The sequence below is a fragment of the Phascolarctos cinereus genome, unplaced genomic scaffold, assembly GCF_003287225.1.
Source record: "Phascolarctos cinereus isolate Bilbo 61053 unplaced genomic scaffold, phaCin_HiC Scaffold_5;HRSCAF=322, whole genome shotgun sequence".
In the NCBI taxonomy this organism is placed as follows: domain Eukaryota; kingdom Metazoa; phylum Chordata; class Mammalia; order Diprotodontia; family Phascolarctidae; genus Phascolarctos; species Phascolarctos cinereus.
Genome location: NW_027555958.1, coordinates 356,348,973 through 356,365,544, shown reverse-complemented (window position 1 = coordinate 356,365,544; position 16,572 = coordinate 356,348,973). Strand labels below are relative to the sequence as shown.

Here is a 16,572-nt window from a genome sequence, read left to right as displayed (position 1 = left end):
ATTAGTGGCAAAACTGAAATTGGAACTTAGATCTTCTGACTCCCAAATTAATGTTCTTTCCAAAATCTACTGGAAAACAGTATTTGCCCACTGGTAGCCTAGAGTCTTAGAGGTTAGGGCAGGGAATGTGGGGAGAATAGGCAGGTGTGATAAAAGTACCACCCAACCCCCCAAATCCTTCCCAATCATCTTTTAGTGTGTCTGAAATGCCCAAAGGCAAAAAATTGATTCTAGGAAGATTCTGTTACAATAGGACTATGTTATCTGAGGTAAGGATCCTGGGGTCTGTGGACAGAGCAGAGATTGATGGTTTTATGTGGTGTGACTTGGGCACCCTAGAAGAGCTTCCTGCCACCCCAGATATGGTTACTACGTCTCTGGGAAGGCTGATTTCTTAGATTGTCTAGCTTTATATGTTACCCTATTCTTCCTTTACCCTCAGTCACTGATCCAATGTACTTTTCTGTTGCCAGTTTTTTGGGTGCCTCCAGGGTCAGACTTCACATCTGGTCAATAAGCCTAGCAGTCCTTGTCTCTTACTCTTTCAATGGGGAAAAAATAATTGTTTCCAGCTGAATCACTGAATTCAGCCCATTTCAGCCCAGTTTGGCATCAGTGGTACAAATATAAAGCCCACAGACCAGTTTTGAAGTCCCATTAGCCCCTTGCATGTGTGCAGAGGCTGACCCCCTTGAGCAACCCTACGGTAACACCAAGTCTGGGTTCAGAGATAGAATGTGGGTGGAGTCTGTGGGCTGTGTTACTCTTGCCAGATGGCTCAGGCTGTGAAAAAAACAGGCAAGTGTTTCTTTCTGAGGACTGTACTCAAGCTCTGAATAAAGGTGAGGCACTCATCCTGTCTTGGGGTTTTCTCCCCGAGGTTGGTGTGTATGTATGTATGTATATGGGGATGGGGGGAGGGGAGTACAGTAGGTTGGAAATGCCAGGAGACACAATCCAGAACTCTGTCTGCCTTGTTAAAGGCAACATCACTGTCTTCCAGCGAGCAGGGACGGCTGAACAACATCCAGGGAGCTGAGAGGTGGGGGGAGTGCAGGGTGATAATTCTCCCAGTCCTGGTTAAGTGGACAATGCCGTCTCTTGTGTCCTAAGGTTGCAGAGCCAGATTAAGGGTTTGGACGTGCGCCTTGATTTGGGAGCCTTCGTGCTGGCAGAAAGTCAAACCTTAAGTTTAAAGTGTAGCCTTTGGTCCAAGTTTTTTTTCAGACTATGTTCAGAAAACGAATGCTTTCTGTCCAAAGAGGCCCCTGGTTTGGGCACGATTGGCCGTGGGAGGGTGTCTGAGATGGTGGTCAGTCCTACAGTGCCACCTGGGGGCTAATGTGGAGAATATCAGGGAAAGTCCTTCAGTTGGGTTGGACTTGGGACCAAATGGACCAGCAAGGCCTGCAAATCTCAGTGGTATGACCCCAACCTCACCGAAGCCTCTCAAACGGACCCTCCGCAGGTGAGAGCTCCCGAGGGGAGCTTCCTCAGGACATAATAGTCATGACTGTCAGCCTCTGACCTGAGTCTGTACATTAGGAACATTAAGAGGAGATGGGTTATATAACCAAAGCTCGAAGGAACCCTGTTAAACACTTTGAGGGCAGTGACTATCTTTCTTTTTGCTTGTACATATTTGTATCCCCAAAATTTAGCATAGTGCCTGGCACATAATAAGGGCATAATAAATACTTGTTGACTTGACTTGTGTGAGGTCGTAAGGAGACAGGAAGAATAAGGTGAAGAGGGATTTCCTATCTTCATCTCTATTACTGCGTCTTTTCCTCCTGAGTTAAAATGTTGTCTTTTAAAATAACTTACTTTAATTTAAAAAAAAATTTGAACTTAAACACCAAAGAGCATTTCCATACACACAGCAGAATACAAAAAGAGGATTATATATGAAAACATGAATCTCTATATCACAGTGCTCGATTTTTTAAAAGTATATAATAAATTCTACATCTTACTTTCAAAACCATTCTGTGTGGGTTTCCTTCTGAATTCGCTTTCTGCTCTTTCCTGTGTGTTTTTAAACTGTTGCAATGGTCCTCTTTTTTTCATCATTATTGCTAACCTCCTTCCCCTCCTGATTACCCCCACCCCCCCCAGTGAATAGAGAAAAAGAAAGGGAGGGGAACCTTTGTAACAAATATGCATGGTCAAGCAAAACAGTTTCTGCAAAATAGCACAGGCTTTTTCTCATGTCCAACACCTCTCTGTCAAGAGGTGAGCAGCACGCTTCAACATGGGTCCTATGGATACATGCTTGGTTATTGCTTTGATCAGAATTCTTAAGTCTTTTAGAATTGTTTTTCTTTTTTTTTGTTCAGTCATTTTCAGTCCTGTCTGACTCTTAGTGATGCCATTTGGGATTTTCTTGGCAAAGATATTGGAGTGGTTTGCCATTTCCTTCTCCAGCTCATTTTGCAGATGAGGAAACTGAGACAAATAGGGTTAAGTGACTTGCCCAGAGCTGCACAGCTACTAAGTATCTGAGGCCAAATTTGAACTTGGGTCTTCAGGACTCCAAGTCATGTGCTCTATCTACTGTGCCACCTAGCTGCCCTGTTTTTCTTTACCATGTTGTTATTCTTGTATAAATTATTCTTCCGATTCTGCTAATTTATTCTGTGTCAGTTCATTCTACCCAGAATTCTCTGAAATCATCTCATTTCTTACAGTACAATAATATTCCATTACATTCATATGCCACAATTTGTTTAGCCATTTACGAGTTGCCTAAGAAGCAATCTAAGGCATCCCCTTATACTCTAAGTTTCCCCCCACCCACACCTCTTTAATTTTCCCTTTAGGATCGGGTAATTTGTTCTGTTTGTGATTATTTCCTTCCTAGTATTATCCTCTTTTTAACGGCTGCCCCCACCCCCACCCCTGCTCCCTTTCCCATTACTTTCCTTCTTAAGTTCGATGCATTTCTACACCAAATTTTGCTTGTTTGCTTGTGTGCGCATAAATGCATGTGTGTATATGTGTGTTCAACCCTTTTTTGTCAGTTTCAGATAAGAATGAAGTTCATCTGATGCCCACTTCTTCCATCGCTTCCTTCATTTGTATACTCTTATGTATCCCAATTATGAGACATAGAAAGTTCTACCCTTTCTTCCTCCATTCTACTCTTATATTCCTCCTTTTACCCGCTGTTTTCTTTCCCCTTTTAAACCCTCAGAATAGAATCAACTTTCTCTCTCTCTCTCTCTCTCTCTCTCTCTCTCTCTCTCTCTCTCTCTCTCTCTCTCTCTCTCTCTCTTCTCTCTCTGTTTCTCTCTTTATCTGTCTGTCTCTCTCTCCTCTCTGTCTCTTTTTCTCTCTCTGTTTCTCTGTGTGTGTCTCTGTTTGAAAATTGCTTTACATCCATTATCCCTGAGCCTCACAACATCCCCAGGCAATATAGGAGACCACAATTTTAGAGATGGAATGCCCACTAGAGGTCACCTAGTTGAGTGATATCAAACTCAAATAAAAATGGGAGCCAATAATCTATCTGTACATTAGGATCCCTGCTGACCACATGTTGACTTAGTTTTAAAATTTAATGTTATCTATGCTTTATTCTATTTTTATTTATTTTGTTAAATATTTCCCAGTCACATTTTAATCTGCTCTGGGCCACATCTGGGAATGTTGGAGGTGGCGTTTGATGCCCTTGATCTAGTTTAACTCCTTCATTTACAAATAAAGAAGGAAACAGGTCCAAAAGGTTAGGTGACTTATCCAAGGTCACACAGATAGCGACAGCAGCAGGATATGAACACAGGTCCTTTGACCTCAGATCCAGTGTCCCTACTACACCTCCCTGCAGAACCACAACAATGTAATTCCTGTTTTCAATACACCTTACTATCTAGTCAAATATGTCAATATTATGATTTTTGTTGGCAGGGAGACTTCCATATGTGGGTCTGGGAGTTACTTATGGAGGTCCAAACTATCTAAAACTGTGCTTGAATCTGGCCTGCCAGAGGAGCAGAGCCTGGCCGGGTGCCCAGATTCCAAATCAAGCATCCTACTCCCCTCTAGGATCTGATCAAAGGGAGCACTCATTGCCATATGAAATGACATTAGGTAAATGAAAGAACAAGTGTAAACTGACGTGCTTAATAAATGCTGATTGAATAGAGTACTTCAGAGCTCTTGGTTGAATTCAGTTGGAATGGAAGAGTGTGCTTCCATCAGAAAATAATGAAGAAATTCTTCTGGTTGGACAATGGGAGAGGTGGGTTGTTGTCCTTCATGCTCAAAGAGGACCAAAGTGACATCACTATGTTGGGGTCCAGGTACAGTGTGTCCGACTGTGGTGGATCAGACCAATTTGAGCTCAGAAGGCTCTACCACAGGTTGGCCACAAATAGTCCATGTGAACATTTGGGATGGAGATGTCTGAACATCTCATGTTTCTTTTGAAGAAAACAAAGCAATTCTGCTTTGCTCAGAGAGCACAGCCCTTTCTTTGATGCAGCATGCCATGCTGGGCAATCCTGTATCAGTATCTCCTATGTCTCACAATTATTTCAGAGTTCTTCAGAGAGACCTTGAGAGTGCCCTTCTATTGATTTTTCTGACCTCCGTGAGAGCACTTGCTTTGTGTGAGTTCTCTGTAAAATAGTCTTTTAGGCAAATGTGGCCAGCCCATCGGAGTTGTGCCGTAGAGTTTGAATACTTGGCAGTTCAGCTCAAGAAAGGACCTCAGTGTCCAGTACCTTATCTTGCCAGGTGATCTTCAGAATCTTCCTAAGACGATTCCAAGGGAAGTGATTTAGTTTCCTGGCGTGGCACCATTATACTGTCTAGGTTTCACAGGCATGCAACAATGAGGTCAATACAATGGCTCTGTAGACCTTCAGTTTGGTAGGCAACTTAATACCTCGTTTCTCTTGCACTTTCCATTGGCTTTGAACTCACTGATGGATGCCTTGGTGTAAGGTAGAAAGAACACCCCTTTGGAGGTTAGGTGATCACTCAGGAGTGGTTCAAATCCTGCCTCTGACATTTATTACCTGTAAAACTTTGGACATGTCACTGACCGCCCTGGGCCTCAGTTTCTTCATCTGTAAAATGAAAGGGTTAAGCTAGGTGACCTCTGAGGTCACTTTTTAGCTCTAGACCCATGATCCTAAGATAATGGCATTCTTTGAATCCTGGGTGCATGAGGCAAGTACTGAGGAAAGGAATGATCACCAGGTGGTGCTACAGTAGCAGAACACCCAGGCCATTAAACATAGTCTACTCACTTAAGGACTGAGGGAAATTAAGCTGTGCTTTAAAAGTCATCCTAAGGCCACAGGACTTGGTGCTGCTGGAAGAGACCCTGAAGGTCGTCTATTCTAATGCTGACAGGCTGGATAAGAGCAGGAAGCACACATTCTTCATCCTGGTTCATAGAATATGTCTAGAGCAGGAATGAAACTCATGGTCCATTTGATCTAACTCCTACTTCTTACAGATGAGGAAATTGAGACCCAGAGAGATTGAGAGACATCCAGCCATATGGGACTTGGGACCAATGGGCCAACAGCCCCCAGAAGGGCAGCCTTTCCCCATGCTCTTAAGGGAGAGCCTCCAACAGCAGGTGATGCTGGTCATGACTCTGGCACTCCCACTGGAGCCTGCACATTAGAAGTGTAAGAGGAGGTGGGTCATAGGCTCATAATCTCATAGATCTAAAGTTGGAAAGGACCTCAGAAGGTGCCTAGTCCAGCCCCCCTCATTTCAAAGATGAGGAATTTGAAGCCCAGAGAGGTTAAGAGACATTTGATTGTGTGAGACTTGGGGCCTGCACTAAAGTAGGTGTCATTCCCATCTCCTCACTGTCTCTCACTCTCTGTGTCCAATCTGTTGCCAAGGCCTGCGGATTTTACCTTTGCAGCATGTCTTAAATATATTCTCCCCTCTGATACTGCCACCACTCTGCTCCTCATCACTTCATACTGGGACTATTGCAGTATCCTGATGGTGGGTCTGCCTGCCTTAAGTCACTCTAGTCCATCCCCCATTCAGCCACCGAAGTGATTTTCCTAAAGCAAAGTCATCCACTGCATCCCAGGCCAACACTAGTTGTCTTGACCTATGTCTTCCCACTGGACTTCCATGACTCTGGAAGAGAGAGTGAGGCTGATGCCTTTCTGCAACTCTGCCTCTCTTAAATCTAATTCACATGCAAGTCAAGACATCACCCCTGATGTCACTGATCCTCTTCAAAAATGAAGGGTGGACTTACCTCACTTGGTGATCTCATCAGCTCCTGTAAATTTAATTACCATCTCTATGCTAATGATTCTCAAATTTATCTATCCTGCCCCAATCTCTTTGCTGAGCTCCAGTCTTACATCTCCACTTGCCTTTCAGACACATTGAACTAGATATCCAGCAGACAATTTCGGCTCAACATATCCAAAATGGAACTCATTTCCCTACCTAAATCTTCTCTCCCCTGCTACCTTCCCTATTACTGTAAAGGGCAACACCATCCTCCCAGTTCCTCAGGCTCACAACCTAGAAGTCATCCTGGATTCCTCACTGTCTCTCACTCCTCCATTTGCAAGCTGTTGCAGAGGGCTATTGATTTCACCTTTGCAACATCTCTCAAATATGTCTCCTTCTCTCCTCTGACACTGCCACCACTTTACCATCAGCTCTCATCCCCTTATGCCTGGACCTTTGCAATAACCTCTGTTGGTTCTTCCTGCCTCAGTTCCCTCCCCACTCCAATCTATCCTTCATTCAGCCACAAAATTCATTCCCCTACTCAATAAAGTCCACTGGCTCCCAATTGCCTCCGGGATCAAATATAAAATGCACTGTTTGGCATTCAAAGCCCTTCATAACCTAGCCCCCTCCTACCTTCTTACACTTTACTCTCTGACATATACTCTTGGGTCCAGTGACACTGGCCTCCTGGCTGTTCCATGAACAAGACATTCCATCTTTTGGCTCTGGGCATTTTTCCTCACTGTTCCTCATGCCTGGAATAGTCTTCCTTTTCTGCTCTGACTACAGACCTCCCTGGCTTCCTTTAACTCCCAATTAAAATCCCTCCCTCCACAGGAAAACGTGCCCAACCCCTCTTAATTCTAGTGCATTCCCTTTGCTAATTATTTCTTATTTATTTGTATATAGCTTGCTTTGTATATATTTGCATGTTACCTCCCCCATTAGATTATAAGCTGCTTGAGGACAGGGACTTATCTTTTGCCTTTTTTTTGGTATCCCTAATGCTTAGCATAAAGCCTGGCACATGGTAGGCATTTAATAAATTTTTATTAAAACAAAAACAAAGTTTTATTGGTTGATGGATTGATTCCACTTTTGGACAGCTTTAAATGCAAGGATGATTTTCTTTGGATCTAACCTAAAATTGTCTCTGAAGTTTACTCTTTGTGACCTGTAGTTTGTAGCTGCTACCCTCTTCAGGTTTTTCTCCCCTATTAAAAATCAAAACATTTGCCTTTCTATCATCTTTTGGAATCTCTAGTTCTCCATGATTTTTTCAAAGATCACCATCAGCAGCTTACCAATTTCCCCCATTCCCTTGTCTTGCTTGGTAATTTGGATTAATTGATGACAGCTAGCGCTTCCTTACTATCTTACATTGGTTTTCATCTCCCTAATAACCATATTCTAGCTTTCTCAATCCTAAAATCATTCTCCTCCATAGAGAAAATAGAGCTAAAGTTAGAATTGAGTAGTTCTGCCTTCCCTCTGACAACCTTATCATCATTCTATCCAATCTGAGCAGCAGCAAATCTCTGTTCTTTCATCTTTGTCTTGCTTCTATCTTAGCTAAGAGCTCTTTTTTTTTTGTTATTCTTAAAATGCAGCACCAGACACAAGTATAGGGACTCTGACTATTCTTACATGTCTATGACATTTTCATATTCACCCTCAGTTACCTGTCCTTGCTTAAATGGCCTGTTGGATTTGATTAGTTGTTCATGTACTTTGATGTCATTTGTAGGATGCTTACCACTCACATCTCCATGTTCGTGTGTTGAAACTTTGTCATCCTTCAAGACCCAGCTCAAAAGCAATCTTTTCACCTTTTTAAGTAACCAAGTTATATCAGATTATTTTTTAACACATATTTTTGAATCCTGACCCAGATACTTACTGTGTGACCCTGGACAAATCACTTAACTCCCCATGCCTTGTTTTCCTCACTTTCCTCATATGTAAAGTAAGTTAGGTTCAGTGGTCTCTAAGGTCCCTTCTAGATCTAAGTTTATGACTCTGTGTTCGACTTGGGGAAAATGCTGTTGATCCTGTGACATATTTAAATTCCCGAAGTGCTATGATGTGGTAGAAAGAGTGCTGGATTTGAAGTCAGCAAGACCTGGCTTCAAATTTCACCTTTGACACTTATACCTGGGAAAGTCATTTAATTGCTCTACATACCTCAGTTAAGTCCTTTAAGCCAATCTACCTGAATCAGAGTAGGTCCTTCTCAGTAGAGGGGTTTCCTTCACTAATTATATAGATTCAAGTTCATATAATAATAAGCCACATTTTAATGGGACTCTGCTGTATTTTAAATTGCAAAAACACATTGGGATCTTCCAGAATGAAGACCAACAACCATGTCAAGATGCCCCTTGAAATATTCCATTTTCTATTCACTGAACCTCGTGGTGGCAGAGAGTTTCACTGAGCCCTGCCCCAAGACCTGAGAACCTTGTGCCTCCATCTTGGGAGTGAGTTAATGTTTCTGCAGGAGCTCCCATGCTTTTGAGTTGCTAAATTCCCTGCCATGAGGCTGTAAGATGAAGGAGTACAGCTTTCCACCGGGCTGACTTCCTGTTAATGGCGAGCAGCTGTAGTTGACAACGTCTCTGGAGCTTTGTGGTGAGGCCCATGTAATGAGGGCAGTCGAAACAAACACTGGGTAGAAAACACTCCCCTCCATAGGCTCAAATGCCGTATTTTAAACTTTCATAACATTTGTGGCCTTTTTCTTTCAGACTGGCTGGTTATTTCTCCTTGAAGATATCAGACCCAACCTTGCCAAGTTTAGAGTTTATAGCTCCCCTGTTAGTGAGTTATATGGGCATAAATTAAGTCAGGGTTTTTTCCCTTCTTTTCCTCCCTTTTTAAAGAAGGAAAGTGTGTATGTGTGTGTGTGTGTGTGTGTGTGTGTGTGTGTGTGCATGTGCGCACATTTTCCAACATCTCATTGCTCAGAAAAACAGTTGAAGCAATTTTAGCTCATTCTTTCCTGAAAAGATTCAGCATGATGGCACTGACTCACAATATGGAACACTCTTTGAGGTAATTTTTTCCACGAATGTTAAGTGCAATTTGGAAAGGGGAAGCTTACGGGAGAAAGAATTCTTCAGTGTTAGCTGCATGTTAATTATATCTCCATCTAATGTACATAAGCCATGTGCCACGTATAGCTGTGTCTAGATTTATGTGTTTGTACACTTACACATCTGTGTTTGGCATTTTTAGCTAATTTATCTTACTGGTTTATTTATTTATTTTTTTAATTGATAAATTTTGAACAAAACAAATGTAAAACACTCAAAAACCAAAGTTTACTTCCTGAAAACAGTTAAGCAAAACAACACAAGACTGTGATTGCCCTTACTGTACATGCAACCAAACATTTTTATAATTTACTGTTTATCAACAGAAAATTATCTTATTTAAAAATTATTTAGTTGATGCTTTTTAGATATGTGTATAATTATATGTGTGTGTGTACATGTATATGTACATTATACATTCAAATGTACCTGTGATCTCGTAGATATAGGACTTCCCTTCATTGACGCAGATCCCAATCCATCCATGCCTGCCCATCCTATGGGTTTCTTATCTATGTTCTCCTGAAAGTTTGCCAGATGGGGTCCACCCAATCAGTTCCTTGCTTCCTCCTGACATCACAAGGTACCAGGGGAGTACTCTGGATGTCCATCTGTCATCTCAAACACGTGGTCAGCCCCTCTTCCTGTCATATGATTCCTTGATGGGGCCCCTTACTCCTGTTCTCCTTTAGAGTTCCTTGTTGGTTTTAGATTGGTTTTGTATTACAGCCTGATTTTCTATCCACTGTGTACTTTTTTGATTGATCTCTGTGTGATATTCATCTTTAGCTCTTCGGGGCAATGGTATTCCTGGTCTCACTGACGTGTAGCAATACTGGTGAAATGTTAATGTTGAAAGGATAGACTTTGGCTTTCATTGGAAGCTTGGGGTCAGTAAAATAACTCCGCAATTTCCTGAAAGCAATTCAGCCAGATGAACTGGGAACTGATTGCCTTTCCCAGATATACATATTGTTTTAGATAGGCTTTATAAGGTGCCCATTCAAATGCTTATTGAAATCTGGTCAATAGACTTTCTTCATCCATTTGGTCCTTTTTGTGTGGATGGACAGGCCAAACTACTTTGAGTGACTATAAATCTCTTCCAGTAGTTTCTGCAGTGTCTTGGGACTTGATGCAATAAACACAATGTCATCTGCAAACAGGAGCATATCAAGAATCTCACCAGCTTCATAAGGAGTCAATAAATGCTTTTAAAAATAATCAATAGGGGCTGCTAGGTGGCACAGTAGATAGAGTTCCAGCCTTGAAGTCAGGAGGACCTGAGTTCAGATTTGGCACTTACTAGCTGTGTGACCCCGGGCAAGTCACTTAACTCCGATCAAAAAGCAAAAAAAAAAAAAAAAGAAATCAATAAACACAATGGGATCTCATATTGCCTACATCTTTCAGTTAATTTTGAGATACTAAAGCTTTGTTTTATTGTTGAAGATGCAAAAAGTCCTCAATCTGTATATAGATATTCTTCATAAGGATTTTGTGCAGATGAGAGAACAGGCATATCAACTGGTAGTTGTTGATATTCTTTTGCATTCAATCAACAAGTATTAATTAAGCACTCACTATGTTCCAGGCACTGTGCTAGGTGCTGGGGATGGAAATACAGTCAATGAAAAAATCCCTTCTTGCAATAAGTTTACATTCTGAGGGGTGGGGTGGTGGAGGAATGAGTACATATAAATATATACAGAATAAATATGAAATCATGTTCATATGCTATGCGTTCATATGCCACAATGTAGTCAATGATTCCCTAATTATTGGGCACATCATTTGTTTCCAGTTTTTACCACTGCAAATGGTGCAGCTATGAATATTTTTGTAATAGTAAATCTCTTCCTTCTCGAGTTTTGGGAAAACTAAGATTCCATTGGGGAGGAGGAGGGAGGAGAGTATGATTCAAGAGGGCAATTTCAGAGTTCAAGATAATGGACTTCCAGAAACTTACAGTCTAGCTGGGGAGATTCTTTTTTCCAATGAAGATGGGGAGCATATCAGAAGTCACACTCATTTCAATAGATAAATATACCAGCATACTTTAATATCAATGTGTGTATGCATGTGTTTAATGTGTATGTCAAATTAAATACCCCTTGGGGATAGGACCAATTTGGTACTCTGCAATATGGGGTATTCAATAGTTATTGACTTACATATACACATTTTTACTCCTTGAGATGTAATTATTGATAGCTGTTGTCTATATGAATGACATCAATGCCAGGGATCCTTTTCCCTCCTCAAATTAATAAATACCCAGGCATTCCTATAGATTCTATTTTTGCTTTTTTTTGTATGTGTGTGTGTGTGTGTGTATGAAACAATTGGGGTTAAGTGACTTGCCCAGGGACACACAGTTAGTAAGTGTCCAAGTGTCTGAGGTTGGATTTGAACTCAGGTCTTCCTGACTTCAAGGCCAGAGCTCTATCCACTGTACCACCTAGCTGCTCCTTAGATCTGGAACAAATTCATGCCAACCTCTAGGGCAGGACTTTGAAAGACTGGACAGGTTTTCAACAAGAGAAAGGAGGAGGACATTCCAGGTGTAGGGAGAAATATGAACAAAATCAAGGATTGAGATTGGGGATGGGTAGGGAGAAATCCATTTTGAGTGAAATTTATAGTTCATGGAAAGGGATAATATGGAAGAAGGCTGAAAAAGCAGGGTGGTACCAGATTTACCAGACTGTGGAAGAAATGTATTTTCAGGCAGCAGAGTTCCAAGGAATGGTGTGATATAGTAGATAAAGCACTGGACTTGAAGTCAGGAAGGCCTAGGTTCAAATCCCACCCTGGATAATACCTGTGTGATACTTTATTGGGCCTCAATGTCCCCTAATGTAAAATGAGAAGAATGGACTCAATGACCTCTAAGTTTCTTCCTAGTTCTAAATCTACACTCCTATGAACTTTATAGATGATAGGAGCCCTGGGGACTTTTTCTTTTTTGTCCCTGGAAATTTTTGAGCAGAAAAGTGACATGACCAGTAGGCATACAATGCAAACTTTTGCTATTTGGTTGATGAAGGTAGATGGCACAGCAAATAGTATGCTGTGTTTGAAGTAGGGAAGAGCTAAGTCTGAGTTCTTCTACCTTATATGAGCAAGCTAGAGACACCTAGGTGACCTTGTCAAAATTAATTTTTCTCAACCTCAGTTTCCTCATCCAAAAAATGAGACACTTACCTCACAGAGCTTTTGGAAGGCTCAAATAAGATAACCTTTGCCAACCTTAAAGTGCTATGTAACTGTTACTATTATTTTATTATTATTAAGAAGATATAAGAAATACCACTCTTGCTGCTATTTAGCATTATGGATAAATATATGCAGAATTCCTGTGTAAAAATGGGAATTCATTATTGTTTCCTATTTCATATTAGAGCAAATTCAGTTAGATATTCAGACTCACTAAAGAAAGCCTGAGTCTCAAATTCATATAGTCAAAACAACTGGTGTGGATGAAGGAGAATGGAAAGAAATTTTAATTCAGGCTAATAACATTTTCCTTAGGGCTGGAAGCATGTAATTAGGCAGATAAATCTAATCTTAAACATTGACCTCTCCAATGGTCCTAGCCAATGTTTGTAATTGGAGAGTTAAGTGGCAGAGCTGATACTAGCAGGCTTGAGAGGCACTTTTTAGCAAAGGCAACACCACTGGTCAGGGGTCAATCATGAAAAAGGAAGAAGGGTCCTGAAAAGAAAAAAATATATACATATTGCCTGAGGTACAGGGCTGTAATTTGCCTAATGCAAAGATAAACTGTTTTAACATTTGATGTCTGAGAAAGAAGACCTTCTAATGGGCATTCAGCTCAACAGTTTTGCTGCTTTCTGGGTCAGCGATAAGAGCTAGAGGGAATTCATGTCCCCAGTGCTCAGAAGCTTAGCTCAAGAAGAGGCTCAATCTCAGGGTAGGAAGGAGGAAATCCAGGAATCTGAGTGTCTTTTCACTCGTGGACAACTCGAAAGGATTTTAATGGAAGGTAATGATGCCACAGATAAAGGCTGCTGAACACCACCACTTCCTTCCACTCCACTTAACAGCAAGAAGGGATTCAGGAAGGGATGTGAGGCAATCAATTAATATCACACTTAACTCCTTTCCACACACTTCCTTCCAGTGACATGGACCTCCTCTTTGCTGCTTGAATGAGACACTTTATCTCTCAACTCAGAGAGAGAGAGACAGAGAGAAAGAGAGAGACAGAGAGAGACAGAGAGAGACAGAGAGAGAAGGAGGAGGAGGAGGAGGAAAAGAAGAAGGAGAAGGAAGACAAGAAGGAGGAGGAAAAGGAGGAGAAGGGGAAGAGAAGAAGGAGAAGGAGAAAGAGGAGAAGAAGAAGGAGGAGGAGGAAAAGGAGGAGGAGGAGGAGGAGGAGGAGGAGGAGGAAAAGGAGAAGAAGAAGAAGAAGAAGCAGCAGCACATACAATGTGCCAGGCACTGTGCTAACTGCTGGGAATACAAAGAAAGGTGAAACAGAGTCCTGGCCTCAAGAAATTCATTGTCTAAGGGGGGAGACAACATGCAAAACACTATGAACATAGAAGATACAGATACCTTAGAGTGGAAGACATTATCATCTGGGGAATCAGAGAAACTTGGTGTCTGAGCTGGGTCTTAAAGGAAGCCAGGAATCCTAAGAGGCAGAATTGAGGAGTGAGAGCATTAAACAGAGAGAAAATGAGGGAGCTTTATAGGAGTCTGTCTAACAAAAGGAGAGCACATTACAATGGAATGGTATCCCCAGGAATGCCTCTGAATCCAGTGGGAACCCTCAGTACTTCCCTAGACACAGCCCTCATGACTGAGGTGGAATATCCAGGCCAAGAGTCCCATGGGGGCAAAACCAGGGACAACTTGGAGCTCCTAGAAAGAACCACGAGTAACTTTCTAAGTGGGTGGTGGCTCACAAGACACAAAACTGAAGCCCCATATCCAGCCAGAAAGGAGCTGGATCACTCACAAGGGACAACATATGTCCTGGGCTGGGAGTTCACAATGCACTGATTTGAGGACTCCCTTCAACTTGTGTTCAAACAGAGTTATAGCTTTTCGTTTCCCTATGCTACCCTCCTCAGTTTGAGGGGTCAGTGCCCCCAGATAGGGGCACTGGCACTGGCTGGTAATTTCTGTACCTCTCCATCAAGCAGATGCCCTGTAAAAACATAGTGAGGCATAGGATTCTACTGGCTATTCAGGGGTGGGGAACCTGCGGCCTCCAGGCCATGAGTGGCCCTCTAGGTCCTCAAGTGCAGCCCTTCACAGTGAAGTTTGGATTCAGTCAAAGGGTCACACTTGAGGACCTAGAGGGCCACATGTGGCCTCAAGGCCGAAGGTTCCCCAACCCTGCCCACTATTCCCAATAAAAAAATAATATTTTTAAGCCTAGCCAGGCCTGGCACATCATGCAGGCTGAAGTAGCTTCATTAACACAGCTGCAGCTGGGCAGGGGAGAGTGAGTCATTAATAAGTAAGGTCATTGGAAAAAAATAGGTAACCAGCTTCAAGTGCTTGTCCCTGGGGACTATTTGAGTGTCAACTCCTCCCCCCTTTTAATTCATGTCAACCAGGAAAGAAAAATCTAGACACATTTTTCACACACCTGCTTTCTGAAGGCCTCTTGGGGCCTTTGTGATAGTACTTCATTTATTTTTTTAAATCACATCTCAATAAAGAATCATTCCCATTTAATGGGTGGGAGAATTGAGATATCTCAGAGGGACACAGATGTGCTGGGGGAAGAATATAACCCATTCTCTTGGAAGGGACCATGGAGGCCAGCTTGTCCACCTCTCCCTCACTTTACAGATGTGGAAACTGAGGCCCAGAGAAGTTAAGCAACTAGTTCAAGGTCACAGTTCAAGTAGCTCAGTACTCTTTTCAATGTGGTAGACTTAGAATGAGAAGCTTCCAAAACAATGCTTGCAAATCTGTTTCCTGGATCATTGTGCTTTGGGAGGGATCTCAAATCCTGCAAGCCACAAGGAAGCTTACTTTGGGGTTAGGGTGGCCCAGTTCTTTAAAAGGTATTTTCAAGATTAATTGTGTTCAAGCTGATGGAACAAGGGCCAGAAGCTCATTCTCAGCAAGTTTGGTTTCCCAATCTGTTATGGACCACTGAATAATCAGCTTGGGGGTATACTGTCAACCTGAGACAAGAAAGATTGCCCGTGGGCAGAGCTCCTGCCTCTGGAAAGAACCCAGCAGCTACTCACCTAAGTAAATGTATTTGTCAAAGGACCCTATGACCACAAGACTTTATTAACAGATGCCAGCTGTCACTCACAGACACATTGTTGTCATGAGTAGAGGTCATTGTTGCTGACAGTGATTGCTGGACCAGTGAATCTGAGAAAGCAGACTGATCCATGACTGATCCTGCTTCTCCCTGGTGCTCACACAAGAGCTTTTGATCTGTGGCCATAACTGCTGCTTACAACAGGGCACTTGGCCTTCCTGTTACGTACGATACCACAAACTTGAAATAAGATGCCTTAGCAGCAAGACACAGCGGAAGGAATGGTGAACGCGGAGTCAGTGAGTCTGGGCTCAAACATTGATTCTGCTACTTATTAGCACAAAGATGGCCCTGGGCCTCAGTTTCTTCATCTGTAAAATGACAGGGTTAGATTAGATAACTTCTGAGCTATAAATCCAGTTGTAAATCTGTGATCTTATGAACATAAATTCCTGCTACTCCACCTCTCTTTATTTTGTATAGGTTGAGTCACTCTGGCCTTAGTTTCACCACTTTGGTTTCCACTATGATTCAATGTCCTCCACGTTTTTTTGTTTTCCTGCCCTGTCTGGCTGAAGTCGCCTCCTTTCAGCTCACCATCCAGCAGCTGCTTAGATAATACCTGATACTCATTTAGTGTTTTAAGATTTATAAATTACTTTCCTCACAATCACCTCTGAGGTGGGTAGTGTGAGTATTTCTGTCACTGTTTTACAGATAAGGAAACTGAGGCTCGGAGTGGCTAAGTGACTTTTTTCATGATCATACACTAAGTGGTGGAGGTGAGATCATGGCACCACCCTGCCTGGTGGGTATGATCTAGTCCCAGTATCTTTACAGCCCCAGGTTCTGTTGCAGAGACCATTAATTCAATTCTGATGGACATGGTTTTGGAGAGGTCAAGAAGAAAGAGTATTAAAAAAGATCATTAGATTTGGCATTTAATGTTTAAGTGTGGCTTGGAATTAAAATGATTTA

General features: G+C 42.1%; 1 protein-coding gene and 1 long non-coding RNA gene across 3 annotated transcripts in view; one reads left to right on the top strand and one right to left on the bottom strand.

Moving 5' to 3' along the window:
• The first annotated feature begins 639 nt into the window (after positions 1-639).
• LOC144457792 (uncharacterized) overlaps positions 640-16,572 on the top strand; it is a 37,031-nt gene continuing 21,098 nt past the window's right edge. The window contains exon 1 of the long non-coding RNA XR_013487298.1: positions 640-842. This is a non-coding gene — a long non-coding RNA (uncharacterized LOC144457792). The remainder of the gene's footprint in view (positions 843-16,572) is intronic.
• The window catches only part of TLR5 (toll like receptor 5), a 74,417-nt gene continuing 67,380 nt past the window's right edge, over positions 9,536-16,572 (bottom strand). Inside the window, exons 3-4 of one of the 2 annotated variants that reach the window (XR_002323601.2) lie at positions 13,914-13,992; positions 9,536-10,485 (exon numbers count right to left, since the gene is read on the bottom strand). The gene's annotated coding sequence lies outside the window, so the exon portion shown is untranslated. Of the gene's footprint in view, positions 10,486-13,708; positions 13,993-16,572 lie in introns of those variants that run through there. The other variant, XR_002323603.2, reaches the window with a different exon arrangement.